At 54.1% G+C, this 26247-nt stretch overlaps 1 protein-coding gene across 10 annotated transcripts in view; it reads left to right on the forward strand.

The window, feature by feature from the left end:
• The window catches only part of LOC137453928 (muscleblind-like protein 3), a 142021-nt gene that overhangs the window by 53362 nt on the left and 62412 nt on the right, over positions 1 to 26247 (forward strand). The window contains exons 2-3 of one of the 10 annotated variants that reach the window (XM_068163660.1): positions 14604 to 14696; positions 16623 to 16792. The exons of 8 other annotated variants lie outside the window; for them this stretch is intronic. The gene's annotated coding sequence lies outside the window, so the exon portion shown is untranslated. The remainder of the gene's footprint in view (positions 1 to 14603; positions 14697 to 16622; positions 16793 to 26247) is intronic. One more of the 10 variants, XM_068163661.1, reaches the window with a different exon arrangement.

Genomic DNA, 26247 nt, shown 5'->3' on the forward strand with positions numbered 1-26247 from the left:
GGCCTTGCTAGGCATTTCTGAGCCTGCAGCTGAGCCTTTCTGCTCTGAGCTCCCTGCAACCAACATGGCTCTGCTAGGCCTGAGCTCTGCAGCTGAGCCTTTCTGCTCTGAGCTCCCTGCAACCAACATGGCTCTGCTAGGCCTGAGCTCTGCAGCTGAGCCTTTCTGCTCTGAGCTCCCTGCAACCAACATGGCTCTGCTAGGCCTGAGCTCTGCAGCTGAGCCTTTCTGCTCTGAGCTCCCTGCAACCAACATGGCTCTGCTAGGCCTGAGCTCTGCAGCTGAGCCTTTCTGCTCTGAGCTCTCTGCAACCAACATGGCTCTGCTAGGCCTGAGCTCTGCAGCTGAACCTTTCTGCTCTGAGCTCCCTGCAGAGCCGAATTTGCAGGCAGTAAATAGCTCTTGGTTTCCTGTCACTGCTGGAGCTCCAGGGGTGCCTTTCCAAATGTACCAGATAGCTGGGGTCTGAGTTGGGGTGGGGGGAGACAAGGGGCTCACAGGAGGGGGAGAGGTGGGCATCTCTGGGCTCCTCAGGAAAGGAACGCCCACTTGTTTTTTTTTCCCTCCCTGGCTGTGTGTGGCTCCTCAAAGGTGTTTGAAATCGGATGGTAGAAGCTCTGAGACAATATGGATAAGTGCTTGCTTTTGAGAGCTCTTGACCTTGGGGTTCTGATCAGAGTGATTAACCTGTCTGAGTTTCTGGAAGGAGTCTGGTAAATTGTAAAGAGCCCAGAAGTCCTCCCTTGAACTTGCAAGCGTTGCTGGGAAAGATGTGGTTGTATTTTTCTGAGCATGATGAGTGCCAGAGCTGGTGGAGTTACCTCTGGACAGGTTCAGACCTGGGCTGGATCTGGGCCTGCCATGGGCTTACTCATTTTATTGCTCTCTGTGGCTGCTTCAGGTTCTCACTTCTGTCCCCTTTTACCAAGGAACTCAAGCTTCCTGCTTGCATTTGGGCTTCTTCTCTTCAACCTGATGATATGCAACAGCTCTTAGTTACACAGTGACTTCCAAACCTTCATTTACATTGCTGCTTTGCTGACAGGGAGAGACAGAAATAGGCCTTCCCTCACCCCCATCCCCCTCCCCCCATGATAAATATATTCTGTATGCCCTTGAAACTTTGGAGTTGTAGCCAGTGGCAGTGCAGATGCCTTACATTGGATGGCATTGACCTGGGGACTGAAAGCAGTGCTGCCATGCTGTGTAGGGTGCTCCTGTGCCCCTTGCACAACTTGCCTGGTGTCTGCAAGGTTCTGGAGAGCTGGCCCCTCTGCAGCCCTCCCAGTTTGTCTGTGCTGTAGCTCAGTGTCCCTTGGTAGATAATGCTTGGTAGATAATGTGTGGTGTTTGTGCTGCAGTATGCACAGGCACTCTGTGCTGCCCCTTCCCTGCACAGCTGGGGCCGTGGGATGGGTAGGACCAAATCTCTGGGCAGCTGAAGGTCAACTCCTACCCACTGGCACAACAAACATTTCTGCTTCAGCAGTGGGCAATGGGATGGGGAACACCACGTTGAGAAAGAGAAATAAATCCCAGAGGAGTAGGGTGTGATCTTCTGCTGAGCTCTGGGCTGCTGGGGTTCAGATCTCCCCCACACTTCTGCTTCAGCAGAGGGCAATGGGATGGGGAACACCATGTTGAGAAAGCAAAATCACAGAGGGGTAGGGTATGATCTTCTGCTGGGCTCTGGGCTGCTGGGGTCCAGATCTCCCCCACACTTCAGCAGAGGGCAATGGGATGGGGAACACCATGTTGAGAAAGCAAAATCACAAGAGGGGTAGGGTATGATCTTCTGCTGGGCTCTGGGCTGCTGGGGTCCAGATCTCCCCCACACTTCAGCAGTGGGCAATGGGATGGGGAACACCACACTGAGAAAGCCAAAGGAGCAGGGTGTGATCTTCTGCAGCCAGGGGGGTGTTTCCCATGTAACTGGCTGTAAAACAATGTCCTTGTTGCAGCTTCCACTTGACACAGTAGCAGATGGCCAGTGTGTGCTACTTCAGCGGCCTGAATTTTCCAGAGTTTCCAGTCTTGGGAAGGCCTTGTGGTGGGCTGACAGCTCTGCCTTTGGGAAGTGCCCAGGGGGAGAGGTCCGACTGTGCAGGGCACTTGGCCAAGGGTTGATGATGCAACTGTTCCTGCACCCCACTTGCCAAGCCTTGGGGTGCTTCATGCCTCCAGACCCATGGATCCCACAGGTCCTGCTGGGCAGAGCTCTGACCTGCTGTGCCATGGAGAGGTGCCCATGGGTGTACCCCATATGTTTCCCAGAGGAGATAAACCACCCCAGGGACTAAACTCTCAGACAATGGTCCTTCTGTCCTTGGGCTGGAGCTGGCCTTGCAAAGCCAGGGGGAGCTGGTGGTTACAACAATGGCCTCCCTTACTGGGCTGAGAGACACTCATAGAGTGGTTTGGGTTGGAAGGGACCTTCAAGATCATCCAGTTCCAACCCCTTGCCATGGGCAGGGACACCTCCCACCAGCCCAGGTGGCTCAAGGCCTCATCCAAACCTGGCCTTGAACACCTCCAGGGAGGAGACATCCACATCCTCTCTGGGCAACCTGTGCCAGAGTCTCACCAACCTCACTCTAAAGAATTTCTTCCTCATCTCCAGTCTCAGTCTCCCACCTTCCAGCTCAAAGCCATTGTTCCTCACCCTGTCACTCCCAGCCCTTGTCCAAAGTCCTTCCCCACCTCCCTTGAGCCCCTCCAGGTTGCTCTAAGGTCTCCCTGGAGCCTTCTCTTCTCCAGGCTGAACAGCCCCATCTCTCCCAGCCTGTCCCCACAGGGGAGGTTCTGCAGCCTTCTGATCATCTCTGTGGCCTCCTCTGGACTCTCTCTAGCAGCTCCAGGTCCTTCTTGTGCTGAGGCCCCAGAGCTGGAGGCAGTGCTGCAGGTGGGGTCTGAGCAGAGCAGAGGGGCAGAATCCCCTCCCTGTGCTGCTGCTCTCCCTGCTCTGGCTGCAGCTCAGCACACAGCTGCCTGCTGGGCTAAGAAGAAGAGGAGGAGGAAGCTGTTACCTTCTCAGTGGGTGCAGAAGAGGGTTTGGTGCTCAGGCTGTCTGGGTGGGATTAGCTGCTGTTTCCCTCCGACAGCTGCTGAAGGCCGACCCTCTCTCCTAGCTGCTTAGTGCTCTTTTCATCTCTTCACGCCCTGCATTAGCAGAACATCTGTGTTGCTTTATTGGAGACAGGATATAGGATGCTTGCAGCTAATAAGTTTTCCCCTTGTCTCCCAGGGCTTTGTTCAGAGGTTGCTTATCTGCATCCATTGTGTAGTGCTAGTGCTTGGAGGGGTTTTTTTTTGTCTTCCTCACAGAGCTCTTTAAGGCTGAACAATGCCTTCATACAGGAACTGCTGATAACCCTGTGCACAATGGCTTCACCTCGCTGGGCAGGTCACACGCAGTAGCCCCACACTTACTGCATCTCCATGCTTTGTTTTTCTTTGAATCTTTGGGTTTTTTTTTCCTCCACCTGCTAGGGCAGCTCTGCCTCCGTGGCAGCTGGAAGAGCAGTCACACTTCCAGCAGCCAGCGGGCTGCCTCGGTGGGGAGTGTTTGATGGGTGAGTGTGTGCTACTTGTGAGCAGCACACAGGACTCCTGAAGGTCCTGGGGGGGTTAGGAGGTGCTCAGGTGGGGCTCTGCTGGAGCATTCTCTGCTTGTGCAATGCTTTGGTCATGAAATGCTGGACCCTGATGAGATTGCAAGTGCAGGGATGGATCTTGCTGTCCTGAGCTGTGGTTCTTCAAAGGGGGAGTTTGCACATTTGTAGGCAGCAGAAGGAAACTTTCTCAGGCAGATTGATAGGAAACTTAAAAATAGTTCCTTCTGAGAAGCTGTTCACAGATCTGAATCAGGTGCCAAGAGAGCTCTCACTCTCTACTCACGCTTCCCCCCCTCCTTCCCTCCTTATTCTGGAGGAGCAGAGATGTCTGAATTAATTCATGTGAATGAAAGGGCAAGCAGCACTGCCTGGTGCAGGGCAGGCCAGGGGCACAGGAGCCCAGCCACTCTGGGGCCACCTCCCTTCACAGTATCACAGAGTCACCAAGGTTGGAAGAGACCTCAAAGATCATCCAGTCCAACCTGTCACCACAGACCTCATGACTGGACCATGGCACCAAGTGCCACATCCAATCTCCTCTTGAACACCTCCAGGGATGGGGACTCCACCACCTCCCTGGGCAGCACATTCCAATGGCTAACAACTCTCTCAGTGAAGAACTTTCTCCTCACCTCCAGCCTAAACCTCCCCTGGTGCATCTTGAGACTGTGTCCTCTTGTTCTGGTGCTGGGTGCTAGAGAGAAGAGACCAAGCCCCACCTGGCTACAACCTCCCTTCAGGGAGTTGTAGAGAGCAATGAGGTCTCCCCTGAGCCTGCTCTGCTGGAGCTGCTGGGCAGTTGGCCAGTGCTTTGTGGTACCTCCTAGGCAGGTCCTGTGGCACCTCTGAGACATGGTGAGCAAAGGAGAGAATCACAGAATAGTAGGAGTCGAAAGGACCTCTGAAGATCAAGCCCAACCTCCCTGCCAGAGCAGGGTCACCCAGGGCAGGCCACACAGGGACACATCCAGGTGGGCCTTGAAAGTCTCCAGAGATGGAGACTCCACCACCTCTCTGGGCAGCCTGCTCCAGCACCCTCAAAGTTCTTCCTCATGATCTGTATTGAAGTTTGTTCCCATTCCCTCTTGTCCTGTCACTGGTGATCCCTGGGGTGAGCCTGGCCTCATCTTCCTGACACCCACCCCTCAGGTGTTAGTAAGTGCCCTGTCCTCACCGTAAACCCAGATGACCTTTGGGTTCATGCCTCAGCTCCTCTGCCCACCATCCCCTGCACAGCTGCTGCTTTCTGCAGGGGTCAGGACACGGTCTGCTGGCTGGTGGCAATTTGTACAAAGGCTTTTGGTGGCACTGGGGTGGGCTGTCTGCCAATCCTCATCAAGTCATTAACCTTCCTATTCAGGCTGGATCGGGCGGGTGTGGTATGAGCCTGTCTGCTGCTTCATTCCCCGGCCAGCAGAGTGGTTGTTGTGCTCCTCACTTTCTAAAGAGGTCAGGCAGGAAGAAAGCCTCTTCTTGGGTCACTAGAAACGCTGCTGGAGCAGTAGGCTGAGAGATGAGCATTAGGAGGTGGAGACATACATAATGAAAATGCTCAGCTGGTGCACAGCAGATATTCACAGATTCATAGAATGGAAGGGACCTTAAAGATCATCCAGTTCCAGCTCCCCTGCAGGCAGGGACACCTCCCACCAGCCCAGCTTGCTCAAGGCCTCATCCAGCCTGGCCTTCAACACCTCCAGGGAAGCATCCACAACCTCCCTGGGCAACCTGTTCCAGTGTCTCACCTCCCTCACTGTAAAGAATTTCTTCCTCATCTCCAGTCTCAATCTCCCCTCTCCCAGCTCAAAGCCATTGTTCCTCAGCCTGGCACTCCCAGCCCATGTCCAAAGTCCCTCCCCAGCTCTCCTGGAGCCCCTCCAGGTACTGGAAGGTTGCTTTAAGGTCTCCCTGGAGAATTTCTTCCTAATCTCCAGCCTGAATCTCCCCTGTTCCAGCTCAAAGCTATTCCCCCACATCCTGTCACTCCCAGCCCTTGTCAGAAGTCCCTCTTCAGCTCTCCTGCAGGCCCCTTCAGGTACCGGAGGCTTTGTGCTGTACTGCTCACAGTTTGAGTATTGGCACCATGGATTCAAGGCTTCTAAAAGCAATTTACAGCCCCAGCTTTAGGAGGTGTGGTGAGCTTTGGTTGTTTTGTGGTGTCTTGCTTTGTTTGGGGGTTTTGGTTGGTTGGTTTGCTTTAGGGTTTGGGATTTGTCCGTTTGCTTTATGAGCATGGATGGTTCCATAGGAAAATATGGGTTCTCTATGGAAATATCACAGTATCACCAAGGCTGGAAGAGAGCTCAAAGATCATCAAGCCCAACCTGTCACCGCAGACCTCATGACTAGACCATGGCACCAAGTGCCACATCCAATCCCCTCTTGAACACCTCCAGGGATGGGGACTCCACCACCTCCCTGGGCAGCACATCCCAATGGCTAACAACTCTCTCAGTGAAGAACTTTCTCCTCACCTCCAGCCTAAACCTCCCCTGGCACAGCTTGAGACTGTGTCCTCTTGTTCTGGTGCTGCTTGCCTGGATGAAGAGACCAACCCCCACCTGGCTACAACCTCCCTTCAGGGAGTTGTAGAGAGCAAGAAGGTCTCCCCTGAGCCTCCTCTTCTGCAGGCTAAGCAACCCCAGCTCCCTCAGTCTCTCCTCACAGGGCTGTGCTCAAGGCCTCTCCCCAGCCTTGCTGCCCTTCTCTGGACATCTTCAAGTCTCTGAATGTCCTTCTTAAACTGAGGAGCCCAGAACTGGACACAGGAGTCAAGGTGTGGCCTAAGCAGTGCTGAGCACAGGGCACAATGACCTCCCTGCTCCTGCTGGCCACACTGTTCCTGATGCAGGCCAGGATGCCCTTGGCCTTCTTGGGCCCCTGGGCACACTGCTGGCTCCTGTTCAACTGTTGTCAACCAGTACCCCCCAGGTCCCTCTCTGCCTGGCTGCTCTCAGCCACTCTGTCCCCAGCCTGTAGCTTTGCCTGGGGTTGCTGTGGCCAAAGTGCAGCACCTGGCACTTGGACTTGTTGAATGCCATCCTGTTGGACTCTGCCCATCTGTCCAGTCAGTTGAGGTCCCTCTGTTCCCCCTGGAACAGGTTGCTCAGGGAAGCAGTTGGATGGCTCCATGTGAAAATAAAAGTATTGAAGAGCATTTTCATAGACTCATAGATTGGTTTGGGTTGGAAGGGACTTCCAAAGGTCATCCAGTCCTGGGTGACATCCTCCACTAGATCAGGTTGCTCAGAGCCTTGGTGAGTTTCGCCTTGAATATCTGCAGGGATGGGGCCTCAGCTGCTTCCCTGAGCAACCTGTTCCACCATCCTCCTGGTTAGGAACTTGTCCCTAACATCCAGTCTGAATCTCCTCTAATTTCAAACCATTGCCCCTCATGCTGTCAGTGCAGGCCTTTGGAAGCAGTCCCTCTGCAGCCTTCTGGCAGCCCCCTTCAGGTACTGGCAGGCTGCTCCCTGGCGCCTTCTCTCCTGCAGGCCAAGCCTGTCCTTGTAGGAGAGGGTTTGAAAGCCAGAAACTAGGGGGGTGGAAATCTCAAGGGCTGTGAATTTAAACCTCAGCACTAAGCTATTCAAAGCAGTTCTATCTTAAGTAAAAGAAAAAAACAAGTTGGGTTGTCTGTGGCCAGGCATGAAATGAAGAGTTAAAAGTACAGTGTGGACTGAATAATTGTCTGGAAGAGGTGTTATTACCTGCTAAGAGTAGGCCAAGTCCCACAGCAATCTAAGAAGTTTACTGTGCTTGGGCAATGAACATTCCATAGGAGCTTGCAAGAGGTGCACCTGAGGCTGTTCCTTCTTGTTTTCATGTTAATTTATAGCTGCTTTTTGCTGACTTCACTGCAGTTATTATTTCTGACTGGGACTGGTTTGCAATCAAATCCTCTCTTTTCCCTCTCCTCTCTCTTTTCCCTCTCCTCTCTCTTTTCCCTCTTCCCTCTCCTCTCTTTTCCCTCTTCCCTCTCCTCTCTTTTCCCTCTCCCCTCTCTCCTCTCTCTTTTCCCTCTCCCCTCTCCCCTCTCTCTTTTCCCTCTCCCCTCTCCCCTCTCTCTTTTCCCTCTCCCCTCTCTCCTCTCTCTTTTCCCTCTCCCCTCTCCCCTCTCTCTTTTCCCTCTCCCCTCTCCCCTCTCTCTTTTCCCTCTCCCCTCTCCCCTCTCTCTTTTCCCTCTCCCCTCTCTCCTCTCTCTTTTCCCTCTCCCCTCTCTCCTCTCTCTTTTCCCTCTCCCCTCTCTCTTTTCCCTCTCCCCTCTCTCCTCTCTCTTTTCCCTCTCCCCTCTCCCCTCTCTCTTTTCCCTCTCCCCTCTCCCCTCTCTCTTTTCCCTCTCCCCTCTCTCCTCTCTCTTTTCCCTCTCCCCTCTCTCCTCTCTCTTTTCCCTCTCCCCTCTCTCCTCTCTCTTTTCCCTCTCCCCTCTCTCTTTTCCCTCTCCTCTCTCTTTTCCCTCTCTCTTCCCTCTTCCCTCTCCTCTCTCCTCTCTCCCTTCCCTCTCGTCTCTCCCTTCCCTCTCGTCTCTCCCCTCTCTCTTCCCCCTTCCTTCCCCTTTCTTCTTTTTTGCCCCTCCTTTTAATTTAAATGAACTCCAAACTTGGAAACAACTAAAGACACCTACCCAACTTAGCATATGGTTCTGCTTTTCCAGGGGAAGAAGAAAGCAAACAAAGCCATAGAGATATTTTTAGAGAGGCTCTGCCTGCATCTCAGCTCAGTGTAATGGAGATGCAAATAAAGCAGGAGAACAGTGCTGAGCTAACCTCACCCGTGTGAGAAGCCTTCACTTCTGGCTTGGTCATTAAGGCACTTAGCCTGCATGGAGACAGCATGTGGTGAGGAGAAGTAGATTTGCAGCAGCTCTCTGGCTTGTCTGGGTGCTTGTCTGCCTTACTGCACAGCCTCAGTGCTTTTTGTAGCTCTTGAGGCAAACAGCTGAGAGTGGGGAAGATGTGTTTAAACTCAGTTTGATTTATAAGAACTGCTGCTGCTGCTGTGTTTCCCTTGATGCAGCCTGGTGCTTCATGGTGTCCCTGAGTGGTAGGGCTTGGAGGGAACCTCTGGAGATCTTGGAATCATCATAGAATCAAGAAGGGTGGAAAAGACCTCAAAGATCCTCAAGGCCAACCTGTCACCCAAGCTCTACAGAGATGATCTAGTTCCACTGCCCTGCTCAAGCAGGGCCACCTAGAGTCACAGAATCCTGGAGTGAGGGTTGGAAGGGACCTTAAAGCTGATCTAGTTCCACCCCCTCTGCTTTGTCCAGCCTGGTCTTGCCCATCTCCAGGAAGGGGGCAGTCACAGAGGAACAAGTCCAGGCAGGTTTGGAATTCCTCCAGAAGTGGAGACTCTGCCAGTGTTCTGGACAGCCTGGGCCAGGGCTCTGCCACTCTCAAAGGGATATTTTCTTTCCTTGTGTTTCTGTGGAACCTTCTGGGTTCCAGTTTGTGTCCATTGGCCCTTGTCCTGCCACTGGCACCACTGAGAAGAGTCTGGCTCCATCCTCCTGACACTTGCCCTGTAGATATGATCAGTACTGATCAGATCCCCTCTCAGCCTTCTCTTCTCCAGGCTAATCAGCCCCAGGGCTCTCAGCCTTTCCTCCTCACAGGGATGCTCCAGGCCCCCTCAGCATCTGAGTGGCTCTCTACTGGACTCTCTCCAGCATTTTCTTGTTCCTCTTGAACTGGGGAGCCCAGAATTGATCACAGTAGTCCAGGTGTGACCTCATTAGGGCAGAGTATAGGGGGAGCAGAACCTGCCTCTGTGCACTGGAGAATAGGAGAGCTACTTCAGGGAGAATAAGAGAGGTCATGAACAAAACCCCAGCATATATTTAGGCCTGATCCCTTCTTGTCCATGGGTAACAGCCAGCTCTGTGTTTTCCCAGCTTAATTTAATTGGCACATGTGCTGTGAACACTCTGCAGTGTCTCCAGAGGCTTTGGGCACAGCTGTGGGATGGAGACAACTGATGGAGCAGATCACCTGGCAGTGCCTGTGGCTGAGCAGCTCCCAGGCCTGCCCGGGTGGCTGGGCCGCAGATGCTCTCTGGTGGGGCCAGGCTGGTTGGTTGGGTGGGGTGTGACCTCCCTGGGTGTGTTCAGCCTTGCAGGCAAAGAGAGACCTTGTGGCTTTAATCTGCCTGACAGCTCTTTCTGTAGGACAGGGGTCTGTGTGGAGCATGCTTGATTTACTGAGCATTTATCCATGGGCTCCTCTGATGTCCCAGCAGTCTCACTTCATTTGTCTGTGGCTTTTTGACAGCTGAACCATGACAGATGAGCACCAGTGAATCTTGCTGCTGTTGTTTTTAACAGGTTGCTTCCCTCAGCTGTCCCCCTGCTTCTCTGTTGCAGCTTAGTGCCCCTGCAGCAGGGTTAGCAGGAGGGCAGAGCACTTCTGGTGCTGAGTATGAAGCTGAGCACCTGAGCTGAAGTCCCTTTCCTCCTGGCTCTGTGTGGAGGGGCTGGGTGATGAAGGTGTGCAACTGGAAACTGCCTGGTGTTGCCTGGGGACTGCTGCAGGGACAGCAAGGGGCAGGAAGGTCTTACTCATTGCCAGCCACTTGCAAAGGTGTGCAGCAGAGTCCTTGGCAGGAGTTCCACCTCTGTGCTACAGAGCAAGCAGGTGATTTCTGGGGAGTGCTGTGGATGGAGGAGTTGGCCCTGTCCCTATCCCTGCTGCAGCTGAGCAGTCTCAGCAGGGAGCACTCTACATCAGCCTTCACCTTTCCCCAGGATGTGTGCTTTGCAAACCCTGCTGGTGTCCATGGCAAGAGGTGTGGCATGGCTGGGGCTTTCCTGGTGCCACTCTGGAGGGGTGCTTCCTTTTCAGCTCATTGCTGGAGGAATGGATGGTGGACACTGTGAGAAGTGAGACCCATCCTAGCACAGGGGGCTTCTTGGGGCTTTTGTACCATGGGGCTTCTTGGGGTGTTTTATGGCAGATGACACCATGCTGGGGGCAGGAGTTGAGCTGTTAGAGGGTGGAGAGCTCTGCAGAGGGACCTCGACAGGCTGGGCAGATGGGCAGAGTCCAAGGGCAGGAGATTGAACACATCCAAGTGCCAGGTTCTGCACATTGGCCACAACAACCCCAGGCAGTGCTACAGGCTGGGGTCAGAGTGGCTGAGAGCAGCCAGGCAGAGAGGGACCTGGGGGTACTGGTTGGCAGCAGCTGAACATGAGCCAGCAGTGTGCCCAGGTGGCCAAGAAGGCCAATGGCATCCTGGCCTGCATCAGGAAGAGTGTGGCCAGCAGGAGCAGGGAAGTCCTTGTGCCCTGTGCTCAGCACTGGTTAGGCCACACCTTGAGTCCTGTGTCCAGTTCTGGGCCCCTCAGTTTAAGAAGGACATTGAGAGACTTGAAGGTGTCCAGAGAAGGGCAATAAGGCTGGGGAGGGGTCTGGAGCACAGCCCTGTGAGGAGAGGCTGAGGGAGCTGGGGTTGCTTAGCCTGGAGAAGAGGAGGCTCAGGGGAGACCTTCTTGCTCTCTTCAACTCCCTGAAGGGAGGTTGTAGCCAGGTGGGGGTTGGTCTCTTCTCCCAGGCAAGCAGCACCAGAACAAGAGGACACAGTCTCAGGCTGTGCCAGGGGAGGTTTAGTCTGGAGGTGAGGAAGACATTCTTCATAGAGAGAGAGATTGCACTTTGGGATGTGCTGCTTGGGGAGGTGGTGGAGTCCCCATCCCTGGAGGTGTTTAGGAAGAGACTTGATGGGGTGCTTGGTGCCTTGGTTGAGTTGATCAGATGGTGTTGGGTGATAGGTTGGATGCGATGATCTTGAAGGTCTCTTCCAACCTGGTCTATCCTCTCCCTCTCCCTCTCCTGGAGGGACCACACTGGTCACTGCCAATCAGCCACACAGAAGTGAATGTTGCAAGCCTGCAAGAAGCTTGCAGTTAGTTGTCTGGAAGGAAGTGCCCTCCAAAGCTGTCAGTGTGACATTTGTAGTAGCAGCAGTAGTTAAATACTTGGACTTCCCATTTTCTTAATTGATTAGGCTTGGACAACTTCCTCCTGAACAACTTCCCCTTCCTCCTCCTCTCCCCCACCCCTCCTCCTGTCCCCCTCTTCTCCCTTCCTTCTCCCCCTCCTCTTCTCCTTTCCTTCTCCTCCTCCTCTCCCCTCCTTCTCCTCCTCCTCTCCCCTCCTTCTCCTCCTCCTCTCCCCTCCTTCTCCTCCTCCTCTCCCCTCCTTCTCCTCCTCTCCCCTCCTTCTCCTCCTCCTCTCCCCTCCTTCTACTCCTCTCCCCTCCTTCTCCTCCTCCTCTCCCCTCCTTCTCCTCCTCCTCTCCCCTCCTTCTCCTCCTCCTCTCCCCTCCTTCTCCTCCTCCTCTCCCCTCCTTCTCCTCCTCCTCTCCCCTCCTTCTCCTCCTCCTCTCCCCTCCTTCTCCTCCTCCTCTCCCCTCCTTCTCCTCCTCCTTTCCCCTCCTTCTCCTCCTCCTCTCCCCTCCTTCTCCTCCTCCTCCTCCCCCTCCTCTCCCCTCCTTCTCCTCCTCCTCCTCCCCCTCCTCTCCCCTCCTTCTCCTCCTCCTCCTCCTCCTCCTCCTCTCCCCTTCTTCTCCTCCTCCTCCTCCTCCTCTCCCCTCCTTCTCCTTCTGCCAGCCTCAGCACTGCAGGGGCTCTGCTTCTGTCTGTAGCTCACGTCCTGGGCTTCTCCCTTGGTGTGGGCAACCCCCCCTGGCCAAAGGACAAAGGCAGCAGTACATTACGAGTATCAGCCAAGAGTAACCTTGGGTTTCTGGTTAGGGAGATGATGGCAAAGTGCTGACTGCTGCTCACACTTGCCTAAAAAAGCAGGAGAGGAATTCTTGAGGGCTGTGGCTCTGAACCCTTCTGAGCTGCTGTGTGTGCTTCAGCAGATGTGTTCTGAACCCTTTTATGGGCATATTGCAATGTTGCACAGGCTGTGGCATGCCACCTCCTGCTCTTGAGGCTTACTTGCCCTTTTTTTTTAAGGGCAGAGCCCTCCAGACTGAGCTTCCAGTTCTGCAGAATACTGGAGGCTGCTCTGAAGCGCTGTAGGATCCGTGTGGGCAGCAGAGAGCTCCTTGTACTGCAGCCAGCTGTTGGTGTCAGGTTTTGAGAGAGGGAAATGGCCTTCTGGGCCCTTCTCCAAAGTGGGAGAGCTGCCTGGGGTCTGCCTGGCTTCCTCTGCTGCCAGTTTGGGAGAACTTCTTTGCACATAGAATCACTTTGTTTGGGTTGGAAGGGACCTTGAAGATCATCCAGTTCCAACCCCCCTGCCGTGGGCAGGGACACTTACTACTAGCCCAGGCTGATGAAGACCCCATCCACAACCTCCCTGGGCAACCTGTGCCAGTGTCTCACCACTCTCACTGGGAAGAATTTCTTCCTGATCTCCAGGCTCAACCTCCCCTCTTCCAGCTCAAATCTGTTCCCCTTTATCCTAGCACTGTGAGGCTTTGGGAAAAGTTCCTCCCTAGCAGTCCTGCAGCCCTCTCCAGGTACTGGAAGGCTGCCTTAAGGTCTCCCCAGAGCCTTTACCTGGAGCTTGCAGTTCCACCAGTTCTGCTTGGGTCTGCAAGCACAAGCTCTGTCCCTGTGACCCAGCAGAAAGGCAGACCCCAGGTTCTCCTCTGCCCTGGGAGGAGGGAGATGGGGTAGATGGGGTGCTGAAGCCACCAAGCTGCAGCAGGGCTTGTGTCTGCTCTTGTGTGGCTGTGAGTCAGAAGCTGGCCACAGGAGCATGGGGGGATGGGGGGAGGGTGTCAGTAAGCTTTGACACCTCAGCATGTGCCCTGTTGCAAGGCATATCCACCTGGGGAGGGAAGCTCAAGCTTTACATCTCTGCAGCCCTGACCTACAGCAAGTAAGCTACACTGGGGTTCAAATCACAGAACTGTGTGGGTTGGAAAAGCCCTCCCAAGATCCTCAAGTCCACCCATCAAGCCAACATCAGCATGGCCATTAGACCATGTCCCAGAGTGCTGTGTCCACATGTTTGTTGGACACCTCCTCTCACAACCTTTTCTCCTTTCCTCCCCTCTCTCTCCCCTTCCCTTCCCTTTCCTGCCTTATTTTTGCCTTTCCTCCCTCCCTCTCCCCTCCTTTTTTTAACTTAGTTTTTTTAATCCTGGTATGGGGACTCCACCACCTCCCTGGGCAGCCTCTTCCAGTGCCTGACCACTCTTGCAGCAGGGAAGTAGCTGCCCCAACCCTACAGGTCCCTGTCGCTGGGGGAGAGTCTGGGGCCGAGAGGATCCTTGTAACCATGGAGCCACACTTGGCCATGGTGGTGTCCTGTCATGCTGCTGTGCCAGTGAAGCTCACCTAGCTGCTTCTCTTGCTCATGATGGCATTAAGCCCAGTGAAGGCAGCTGGGAGGAGTGAGGTGGAAGGTTCCTTGGAGGAGAATGACTCCAAGTGAGCAATGTGGAGTTGATGGATTTCTTGGGCAGCGTAGCACGGGTTTGATGCAGTCCCTCTGCTGGCAATAGCTTTCCACCACTTGGGGCACTCCTCTGAAGGAGGGTGCAGTAAACAGGCACTGATGTAACTGAGCTGTTTGGAAGCTTTAAAACAAGTGTAAACAAGATGTAGCAGGCTTCCTGGAGAGCCCATGGGCTGCCATCTCCCATGGGCTGCCATCTCCCATGGAGCGCTGGAGTGAGTGGTTAGATTTCCCTGTGAGGAGCTGAAGTCTGCCCATGCAGATGTTGTTACACTGATACTAAAGCAAGTGCTTGTAGGCATTGGGGGGGAGTATTGCCCCAGACAGGGGTAGTTTTACCTGTGGCTCATTAATGTTCTTTTATTGCTGTTCAGAAGCCAGCAGAGAGCCAGGCACTGACCTCCTTCCTTGCCCCACGTAGCCTCTCCTGCCGTGACCGATGCCGGGCTTTTGTTAGGGGGAAAGGCCAAGGGTTTGAAAAGCCTAGTTTCAAAGCCTTGTGATGATGCAGGCTGCTTTAAAGTCTTGTAATGCCAGTCTCTGTGCCTAATTGCACTTTTTGACCTCACAGGAGCTGTACAAAGAAAATGCCTTTGAAGGCTGAGTGGAGCTGAGCTTCTGTAGTAACGAGACTCTGGGTGTTTTGGACAGATGTCCTAACTGAGTAAGCATTTCAAACGCTGGCTCCTTCTAAATTAGTGCCTATCAAACATGGTTAGGCCTTCTGCAAGCTTGCCTGTCTGCTATGAAAGCCTCTTCTGCTGTAACAGCAGTGAAAACAGTCAGGTTAACCATAGCTAATGTGTCAGGATAGCAAAAGCTTTCTGCTGTCCACACAGTAGAGAGCACGTGGCACAGAAGCAATGCTGGTCTCTGCTCAGGAGCCTTGGCTCTCAGAGGCTCTCAGGAGCTGGGGAGGGACTTTTGTACAAGGGCTTGTAGTGATAGGATGAGGGGCAGTGGTTTGAAAGTGGAAGAGGGGTGACTGAGACTGGAGATGAGGAAGAAATTCTTTAGAGGGTGGGGAGACACTGGCACAGGTTGCCCAGGGAGGCTGTGGATGTCCCCTCCCTGGAGGTGTTGAAGGCCAGGCTGGATGAGGCCTTGAGCATCCTGGGCTGGTGGGAGGTGTCCCTGCCCATGGCTGGGGGTTGGAACTGAGAGATCTACAAGGTCCCTTCCAACCCAAACCATTCTGTGGTTTCTGACTCCCTGAACATCTGGTTAGGGTTAGGCCTTGGGTTTGAGTGACATGGTGTGACCATTTGAGGCTGTGCCTTTAAGGGAGGAGGCTAGGCCCTTCTCTCTCAAACCCACCACACATGGTTACTCGGTGTCCCCCCTGTAAGAGAAGTTTGGATGCTGGAGTGGTGGATTTTTGACCTCTAACCACATTTTTCTGTCTGAAGCCAGCACCTGGGCATGGCTCTGTGCTCTTTACCTGCTTGAGCTCTGAGCTGGGAGCTGGAGGTGTCGTTCTGTAACAGTTAGCTTAAAGCTGTGGGGAAGGTGCATGCTCCTGAGAGAGGACAACAGACTTGCTGGTCCATGAGCATACTCAGACCAGCAATTCACTTGAGTTTGTAGTGAAATGTTACAGCAGATGGCCTGCTTACAATAAGGGATATTATTAGAGCCATGATCAGTGCTAATAAGGTCATTGGCAGTGGGGGAGGAGGTCGGCGTCCGACCCTGTTTGAAAGGTGGCAGCCCAAGCTCTGGGGGGAGAATTTCCTCTTGCAGCAGTGGAATGTGAATGTTTAAACCAAGTTACTCTCATATGCAGAGAGGAGGAGCCACCACCCAGCCCAGCATACTTGCTGGGGACACTGCTGACCCCCAGCACCTCGCTGAGATAGGTGAACACTGGAGAGGAAATCTGCTTTCATGGAGAGTCCCCAGAACGGGACCCAGGAGCAGAGCAGGTGTGGTGTCACAGAGCATTGCCCACTCAGAGGACTCCTCAGTGGTGTGCACTAATTGTTGTTGTGCCTCTGAACATACTCTGCATTAACACAGCAGCTTTCATAGAGTCATAGAGCTGTTTGGGTTGGAAAAGCCCTCTGGGATCACCCGGTCCAACCCTCCACCCAACACCACCGTGGCCAAAGTGCCGTGGCCTCACGTTTCATGAACACCTCCAGGGACAGTGACCCCCCCCAGCTCCCTAGGCAACCTCTTCCAGGTTTAGCAGGTCTCTCCTACCCAGGCATCACAAAAAAGCCCCCAAACAACCACTGCAGGCAGCAGGAGCGTTGGAATCTGCTAAGCTGCATTTGTGATGCCCACATCTGTGCGCAGCAGTGCCCGCACCAGCTTCTGGCAAAGGCTGAAGCCATTAACCCAAACTGTGCTGCTTTAACTCAGTTGATCTCCTCCCTTCTGCTACCAGTGAGCAGCTCTGGGGTGCTTTGGGCAGCTCTGGGCGCTTGTGGAGAGGAAAACAGCTCTCAAGCAGGGGCGGCTGGGAAGGCATGGAGGGATCCAGGTGGGGCGGAGGGGCAGCGCAGAGGCGGCGGAGCTGCAGCCAGCTTGCCTGAGAGCACTGCCGTCATTCCACGGTGCTTCCCTAAGCCCTTATTATCCGCAGGGGCACGGCTGGTGCTGGGAACAGTCACACGGAGATTAGGTCCTTAAAGAGCCCTGCCACAAGCCAGCAAAGTTTGGAAACAAAAGCTCCGCGTGTAATCCCAACCGCGCCGGCCGAGCCCGCCCACCGGGGCTGCTTCCTCTTGCTGTCAGCTCCCGAAGGATCAGACTGTGAGTAAGGTTTGCTTCCTTGCCGTCCAGCCGTGCTCCAGCCTGCTTGCTTGGTTTGTGCAGCCTTGTGCTACGGGCAGTGCTTGGGCTCAGCTCCTGGGGTCCCTTCCACACGCTGCTGCAGATACCAAGCCCTGCACGAGTTTGGCAGGAGGAAGCGGGAGCCTCCCAGAGTTGGACGTTGAAGCCCGTGCAGCAGCCCCTGAGCAGCCAGGGCAGCGGGGAGTTGATAGCTAGAGGTGTAGGAGAGCCTTCAAGGAGGGCTTGGAAGGTCACTCAGATCCAGCAGAGGTGGTGGTGTTTGAGGCCAGCCATGGGAAGCAAAATGCTTTCATCCGTGAAGGAATCTTGTTTCCTGAAGCAGAGCTCACACACAGTCACAGAGTGGCAGCTTGGAAGGGACCCCAAGGATCATCTGCTCCAACCAGCAGGTTGGAGGGGACCCTTGAACCTCATCTTGCCTAACCCCCAGCAGTCAGCAGGGACACCTCCAACTAGATCAGGCTGCCCAGGGCCCCATCAGGTCTGACCTTGAATGTCTCCAGGGATGGGGCCTCAGCCATGGTGGTGTGGAGGGGGTGTTGCTGCTTCCCAAATGCTGTAGGGCAAGGCACTGAAGATGCACCTGGTGCTTTCTGCAGGAGCCCTTGCAGACCTTGCTGCTGTGGTACCAGCCTTGCAGCCTTATGCCCCATTTCTCCTTTCTGCTCTGTTTCCTCCTCCCCTCCAGGCTTATTTGTCCCTGCAGCCTCCAGCAGCTCCCCTGTCCTCTCCATTCCTCTCATTAGGTGTGGTGTCTGCAGGACAACCTGGCAAGTCTCTTGCCCTCCACTTCTCTTGTTGCTCCTCCAGTCATTTTTGTTTGTGCATCTGGTGCTCTAGCAGATGGAGTAATCGTCACAGTGACCTTCCCACAGACCTTGGCTCCCCACTGGCTCCATTGTGTTGTCTAGAAAGCCTCTGTGGTACAGGGTGGGAGCTGGAGCAAGGCAAGCAGGTCCAGTGCCTCAGAGGGGCTGGGAGCAGGAGAGCCATCAAGGCTGACAGAAGTAGGATGGGGATGTCTGAACCTTCCACTGAGCTGAGAGATGGACCACGAGGGAAGGAGGTGAGGGAGCTGTGGAGAGGAGCAGAGTGGCTCCCCAGAGCACTCTCCTGTACAACAGGGGAGCTCAAGGATGTGGCAGTGACCCCTGCCACCCATCACTGCCAGCTTTATCAGCAGCTGCTGGCTGGCACAGTGGGGCATGGATCTCCCTATGGCACCAGCACAACCTCCCTGCCAACTCCATGTCACCCTTCTCTCCACTGGGAGAGCTGAGGGGGAAAAATGTCCTCTGGGGGCTGAGAGGCAAAAGGGCAGGATGGCTTTTAGCTGGTGATGCAGAGCTGGGAAGGGCAGGCTGCCTGCTGCCAAGAGCTCAGGAAGCATCAAGGGCATGGCAGCCACAGCTCTGCAGCTGCAGCAGTCCAGCAGCAAGTGGCTGTTGTGCAGTGTTGGTGTTGCTGAGGCTTCCCCTGGCCCCCTGGGGTTTCTCCAGCCAGGCTGGTGTGTTTGGTCTGAAAACTCTTCAGGCTGTGGGCCTGTCTGATTCTGTGTTTGGGTAGTAAGGGGAGCAGGATTCTGAGCTGTAGCATCGATGAGCTTTTGTATTGCCACAGCCCCAGGTCCCCAGCTGTGGCCCTGAGTGATAAAGCACAGACTGAATTCAGAGCGTTTTCATTCTGGTTGTTTCCTGCCTCTCTGTGTGGGTTTGTGAAGAGTTCAGTGGAATGTAAAAACCTTTAGAACTCTTCACTCAGAGGGCAGCTCACATTAGCCAGGACAGAAACACCACCCAGGTATTGGTGGTGGGGTTTTGATTGTGCTGATTCTCAGGGAATCATTTCAAGCATCCTTTCAGAGCCTAGTCCAGCCAGAGGAGAAGTGTTGGCACGTTCCTTAGTGCTCTTTCTTTGTAGCAGAGAGGTACTTGCAGAAAGGTCTGTGCAGGGATTTCCAGCAGAGCCCTATCAGGAGCCCAGCAACCTCTGATGAAGGGAGGGAGAGGACACAGTCTCAAGCTGTGCCAGGGGAGGTTTAGGCTGGATGTTAGGAAGAAATTCTTCCCAGCAAGAGAGATTGGCCATGGGAATGTGCTGCCCAGGGAGGTGGTGGAGTCCCCATCCCTGGAGGTGTTTAAGAAGAGCCTGGATGAGGCATTGGTGCCATGGTTGAGTTGATCAGGTGGTGTTGGGTGATAGGTTGGACTCAGTGATCTCCGAGGTCTTTTCCAACCTGGTTAATTCTGTATTCTGAGAGCACTTTTTCCAGCTGAGTGTTGCAGTCTTCTCTGGCATCTCAGCAGCAGCCCTGCTGCATTCCAGGCTCTCTAATGACACTGGAGCTTCTTTGCAGCTACTCTTCTCACATGGCCCAAGAGGCTGCAGATGTCCTCAGCAAAGGTCACTCTTCCCTGCAGGAGATAAAAGAAAGGTCTCCTAGCCCAGTCTGGTCTGGACCCTTCTCACCTAAACTGTTTGCACTGCAGCTGACTCCTCCTGACTGTACCCCATCAGGTCGTTGTGCACTTGCTGCCCTTTTAGGAAGGGATTGTGCTGTCTCTGAGGGTATCTGGTGTCGGTGGCAGAAGCACAATAGATAGGTCAGGTGTCTGCCCTCCTGCCTGAGGAAGTCTTGTCATCCAGATTGCTTTCTAAGAGAAAACAGCCTTTCAAAGCTAATCCTTGCATTCCTCCTCCCCTACAAAAGGCTGAGCAGCAGGCAGCCTGTGCTGCACTGATGACCGGGACAGGGATAAGCGGCTCAGAGCAGAAGTTGAGGGCAGGGCTTTGGGAAGCAGAGCAGTCAGAGGGCCAGGGTAGAAAAAAACCCCAGTGATTTAATCAGCTTGCTGTTTGTGACTGAAGCCTGCACTGGAACAGGCTGCCCAGGAAGGAGTGGTGGAGACACTGTCTCTGGAGAAGAGGAGGCTCAGAGGAGACCTTCTTGCTGTGTACAACTCCCTGAAGGGAGGTTGTAGCCAGGTGGGGGTTGGTCTCTTCTCCCAGGCAACCAGCACCAGAACAAGAGGACACAGTCTCAAGCTGTGCCAGGGGAGGTTTAGGCTGGAGGTGAGGAGAAAGTTCTTCACAGACAGAGTCATTGGCCATTGGGATGTGCTGCCCAGGGAGGTGGTGGAGTCCCCATCCCTGGAGGTGTTCAGGAGGGGGTTGGATGTGGCACTTGGAGCCATGATTTAATTGGTCATGAGGTCTGTGGTGACAGGTTGGACTTGGTGATCTCTGAGGTCTTTTCCAACCTATGATTCTATGTGGGGCCATGGTACTTTGGGCCATGGTGTGATGGCCATGGTGGTCTTGGGTTGGTGGTTGGCCAGGATGATCTCAGAGGGCTTTTCCAGCCCAAACAGTTGTATGATTCTGTGAATAAGCAAGCACACCCACATGGGTATGCTTCAGTTGCTTCTGCCTCCCCTGACTTTTCTCTTGTGCTTGCAAACCTGAAGAAGAGAATCTGGCAGTTAATTCAAAAGAGCAACTTCAAAAACCCCAAGCAAGTTCCATGCCAGTGCTCTGCTGGCTTGGATGGATGGATGGACAGCCAGCCAGCCTTGCATGCACACACATGACACATTCCTTTCTCAGTTGTTCTGGCACTTAGAGCAGTGGCACTCTTGAGAGGAATTTAGGTCAGGCTTTCTGGCAGGGCAAAAGTTGCACCCCACGGGAGAAAGTGGATACATCCAGGCCATAAAGCTGCACAACCTCTTCAGTGTCCTGGTCTGCAGCTCCTCTTACAGCAGAGGGAACAGATCTAATCAGTGCCTCTCTGGGCTTAACCTCTCAGTGCCTGAAATCATGGCTTCTGCAAAAAGGACCTGAAAGGAGCCTACAAGAAAGCTGGGAAGGGACTTTTGACAAGGGCTGGGTGTGACAGGATGGCTTTGAGCTGGGAGAGGGGAGATTGAGACTGGAGATGAGGAGGAAATTCTTTAGAGTGAGGCTGGGGAGACTCTGGCACAGGTTGCCCAGGGAGGCTGTGGATGTCCCCTCCCTGGAGGTGTTGAAGGCCAGGCTGGATGAGGCATTGAGCAAGCTGGGCTGGAGGGAGGTGTCCCTGCCCATGGCTGGGGGGTTGAATGATCTTGAAGGTCCCTTCCAACCTAACCAGTCTAGGAATCTATGAAAAATGTTTGACTCCTCATTCCTGGCATTGCATGGAGCAGATAGACCACTGCTGCTGGGGTCCTTTGGGTTGCTCATCACAGTATCACAGTATAACTAAGGTTGGAAAGGACCTTGAGGATCATCGAGTCCAACCTATCACTACAGACCTCATGATTAGACCATGGCACCAAGTGCCACATCCAATCCCCTCTTGAACACCTCCAGGGATGGGGACTCCACCACCTCCCTGGGCAGCACATCCCAATGACAAATGACTCGCTCTAGGGACTTGAAGTTCTGGGTCTGCAGGTCAGTGGGGAGTGGAGAGTGAGCAGAAAGCCTTCTGGTGCAGGCTGCCTTACCATCAACCTTGTTGACTTCTTGTGTCCTGGGAAGAATTTCTCAATTGACCAAACTCAGTCTGGGACAGGATCAGGGATCTGCAGAGATCTGCTTGGGCTAAGCAAGCTAAGGAGTGAGTTTGCACAGCCCTGCATGAGCCTGAGTGACAGAGGGGTTGTAGGGGGTGTTGTAGTTAGGGTGGGTAGAGGTTTTGCTCTAGCTGAGGCTGGTTTAGTCAATCCATCATAAATTAACAGGTTTTCAGATGTTGGCACAAAATGCAGCATCCCATCCCTTAAGGCTGGCTCCCTGTGTGGTGCTTGTGACTAGTGCATGTGAACTGCAGTTAAAGATCTCCCTGTTTGCAGGTTTAGGCCAGAACTGTGCTATTGCCAAGTTCTCCTTTTGCCCCTGGAGCTGGCAGTGTGTTGGCATCATGAGCCCATCGTGTCCACCTCCATGGAAGAACATCCTGTCCTGTTGCTGCTGCAGCCTCGTCCCTGCCCCCTGGGCTCAGCTCTGAACCAGCCTCTTTTTCACTTGTGATGGTAGCAAAGCTCAGTCACAGCTCGGCTTTCTAGTGCCAGGCACCACTTAAAGAGCACTTCTGAAGGTGTTTTCTTGAAAGCAAAATCCCCTCTGTGCCTTCCCTGTGCATATGTTCTGGCTGTAATCACACCTTCAAACAGATCACTTTGCACAAGCTAACCGAGGTGGAATATTTGCCTGGGGCAAGGCAAGGCTTTCTTTTTCCTTGCTGTTTGGTTTTCTTCCCTCCCTTTGTTTCCCTTCCTTCCTTTCTTTTCAAGCCCTGTTGCCTCCTAGATGAAGGGGGACTCTGATTCAGTGTTGCTTGGCCTGGCTGCCCTCTTTGGAAGCCTGAGTGTGTGAGAGATGTGTGGTCCTGGCTCGCTGTGCTTAGCAGGCTGCAAGAGCTCTCTGGAAGGTGCTTTTTGTATCTGCACCTTTCATCCTCTGGCTGGCAGAAGGTTCATTATACCCTGGGTGGACATCTGAGGCCTGGCACAGATCAGAAAGATTGAGGGTGCTTGTGTGGATGTTAGAGAGAGCACGTGGAGCTGGTGGCACACAGTCACCCCTTTCTGATGAGCTGGTGATTTCTTGGCCGAGCTGGAGCAGAGGGGAGCTGTGCACAAACCTGCACAGCACTGAAACAGGAGCATGAGGACAAAGCTTGGCTGTTGGGGAAGCTAGCTGTAGGCTCAGAGGTGCTCTCAGAATACAGAATTAACCAGGTTGGAAAAGACCTTGGAGATCACTGAGTCCAACCTATCACCCAACACCACCTGATCAACTCAACCATGGCACTAAGTGCCTCACCCAGGCTCTTTTAGGTGCTGCCACAGCAAAAGCTGGCCAGAGGGGTGGCCTCTGATGTGCAGCAGGGAAGAGACAAATGGGAAGCAGTGAATAGAGCCAAGCAATTGGAGAGGAATGAGAGTAGGAGAGGAGCCATCAGGATAAGGGGCAAGGGGATCTAGCTTTGCTCTCTGCTTCTCTGCTGCTGGGTGGCCAAGAGCAGAAAGGTCTCCTCTGCCTTGGAGCATCAGAGCCCTGGGCTCTGACCAAGAGCTGGGAGCAAATCTCAGCTTGCAGTGGCATCACCCTCTGTGCCTCCCTGCAGTCACCTCTGTAGGTGCCTTAAGCTCCTGCAGGGACTGTTACCATGTCCTGCTCAGAGCCCATGGTGTTTCCAGGTGAAGCCCAGGTGGCAGTGCAGTGGTGTGCTCCAGCAGGAGTGGGCAGTGTGCTTAGCAGAGCCCAGCATCCTTCCCAGCTCAGGGGTGCTGCTGTACTTACCCCCTGGCAGCCCTCCTGGAGCACATCCTGCAGAGTTGGTGTTTTTCCAGACTGAAGATTCTCCCTGGGAATTGCCAGCACAGATGGAATGAGTTGGGTTTTTTTCCTCTCTTCTTTTCTTGAGGTTTCTTCAGGATTTATTTATTTTTTTAAACCCAGGAGTCTGTGCAGTGCCACTGAGCTGCTCCTTGCTGAGCAAAGCAGCCACACAACCAAAACCTGGGCTGAGCCTCAGAGGGCAAGTGGCTGTGTTCTGACAAGTGCTGTTCAGTGCCTTCATCAGTGCTACAGGCAGTGAGACTGAGCAAGTGTGCTGGGGAGACACCAGGCTGAGTGGTGTGGTCACTATGCCAGAGGAACAGGATCCACCCAGGGGGGGCTGGACAGGCTGGAGAGATGGGCAGAGGAGAGCCTCATGAGGGTCAGTAAGGCCAAGTGGAAGGTCCTGCATCTGGGTCAGGGCAATCACAGTATCACAGTATCAGTAAGGTTGGAAGAGAGCTCAAAGATCATCGAGTCCAACCTGTCACCACAGACCTCAGGACTACACCATGGCACCAAGTGCCACATCCAATCCCCTCTTGAACACCTCCAGGGATGGGGACTCCACCACCTCCCTGGGCAGCACATTCCAATGACTAATGACTCTCATGGTGAAGAACTTTCTCCTCACCTCCAGCCTAAACCTCCCCTGGCACAGCTTGAGACTGTGTCCTCTTGTTCTGGTGTTGGTTGCCTGGGAGAAGAGACCAACCCCCACCTGGCTACAATCACCTTTCAGGTAGTTGTAGAGAGCAAGAAGGTCTCCCCTGAGCCTCCTCTTCTCCAGGCTAAGCAACCCCAGCTCCCTCAGCCTCTCCTCACAGGGCTGTGCTCCAGACCCCTCCCCAGCCTTGTTGCCCTTCTCTGGACACCTTCTAGCATCTCAATGTCCTTCTTAAACTGAGGAGCCCAGAAGTGGACACAGGACTCAAGGTGTGGCCTGAGCAGTGCTGAGCACAGGGCACAAGGACTTCCCTGCTCCTGCTGGCCACACTGTTCCTGATGCAGGCCAGGATGCCATTGGCCTTCTTGGTCCCCCTGGGCACACTGCTGGCTCCTGTTCAGGTGGCTGTCGATCAGCACCCCCAGGTCCCTCTCTGCCTGGCTGCTCTCAGCCACTCTGACCCCAGCCTGTAACTCTGCCTGGGGTTGCTGTGGCCAAAGTGCAGCCCCTGGCACTTGGACTTGTTGAATGCCATCCTGTTGGACTCTGCCATCTGTCCAGTCGGTCGAGGTCCCTCTGCAGAGCCCTTCTACCCTCTAGCTGACCAACATCTGCCCCCAGCTTGGTGTCATCTGCAAATTTGCTGATGACTGACTCAATGCCCTCATCCAGATCATCAGTGAAGATGTTAAAGAGGATGGGGCCCAGCACTGACCCCTGGGGCACACCACTGGTGCCTGGCTGCCAGCTGGCTGTGGCACCATTCACCACCGCTCTCTGGGTGGGCCACACATCTGCCGTTTGCAGTTGGATGTTGCTCTCTAAAAAAGCACTCTCTAAATGGCAGCTGAGGTTGTCTGAGCCTGGCTTTGCCCTGCAGAGGCCAGGAGGGAGGCTTTGGGTCAGACACTCGGTTATCAGTCTCTGTGCTTCCCTGTTTGCCTTCTCCCCTGTGTAAACGGCGGGAGCCAGACTGCAGGAGCCGGTCACGCGTCCGCTGTTTGTATTCATGAGCACAGCGCTTCAGCACTCCTTCCCCTGGGCTTTCATGTACTTTGCTTGCTCCTGCCTACGTGTGGTTTGCCTGCTGCAATCCTCATATTCAGCAGACACTCCAGGTGGGAGAAGGTCAGAGGCATCAGCTTTCCATACGACCTTGACAGCCTCAGTCAGCTGGGGAAAGTTGTGGGATTGGATTATGGGATTTGCACTGAAAGAGTGCTTTGAGGGACCAAGGGAAGCCACCCTTGGTGTTTTCCAAAGCTAGCCTGGCGTCCTAGCAGTGAGGAGGCACAGAACTGGGGGAGATGAGAGGTGGAAGCCATATGAGAAGCTTGATTGTGGTTGTTTTTCTGGAGGGGTTTTGTTTTGCGTGCAGGACTTGTGCAATGTTGTTCCAGAGCCCAGGGTGCTTTGATCTAAGTTATTACAGAAGAAAAATCAATGGCATGTTGGTGTTCCTGTCTTCCAGGGAGAATTGATTCCTTTCCTTACACACAGTCCCACTCACCCCCAGGAATATTACCCTTGCAGGATGTCCCCTGCTTCGTGTCCCCACAGGCAGCAATCCCAGGGCTAACCACGCTCCTGAAGGTGATCTCTTTAGCAGGGCACTAAATCCCTGCCCTTCCTAAGGGTTGTGGAACAGCTGCCTGTGCAGGGCTGTGCCCAGGGAGGGCTGTACAAGCTTGGGCAGAGCCTGTACTTGATAAGAGATTAGGTCCTAGAGTAAAAAAAACCCAACATTTTGTTGTTGTTTCAACATTCCTGAACCTGGGAGAGGAATGGGATAATACATGGGAGACAGTAGAAATGATCAGCTGAGAGCTCTAGCTTGAGGAGGGGAGATTGAGACTGGAGATGAGGAAGAAATTCTTTAGAGTGTGGGTGGTGAGACACTGGCACAGGTTGCCCAGGGAGGCTGTGGATGTCCCCTCCCTGGAGGTGTTCAAGGCCAGGCTGGACTGGGATGTGAGCAACCTGGGCTGGTGGCAGATGTCCCTGCCTGTGGCAGAGGGGTGGAACTAGCTGATCTGGAATGTTGTGTCCAGTTCTGGGCCCCTCAGCTCGAGAAGGAGCTCAGGGAACTGCTTGAGAGAGTCCAGCACAGAGGCACAGAGCTGCTGCAGGCAGTGGAACATCTCCCTGTGAGGCCAGGCTGAGGGAGCTGGGCCTTGGAGCTTGGAGCAGAAGAGTCTGAGGGCTGCCCTCATTGTTGGTGATAAAGATCACAGCCTGACAGGATGTTAGTGGTTGGAAGGGACCCAAAGAGATCATCCAACTCCCCTGCCAGAGCAGGACCATGCAATCTAGCTCAGGTCACAGAGGAACATATCCAGAAGGGCCTTGAAAGTCTCCAGAGGAGACTTCACAGCCTCTGTGGGGAGCCTGTTCCAGGGCTCTGTGACCCTCACAG

Source organism: Melanerpes formicivorus, unplaced genomic scaffold (assembly GCF_026170545.1).
Source record: "Melanerpes formicivorus ecotype bairdi unplaced genomic scaffold, bMelFor1.0.p_v2 SCAF_73, whole genome shotgun sequence".
Lineage (NCBI taxonomy): Eukaryota > Metazoa > Chordata > Aves > Piciformes > Picidae > Melanerpes > Melanerpes formicivorus.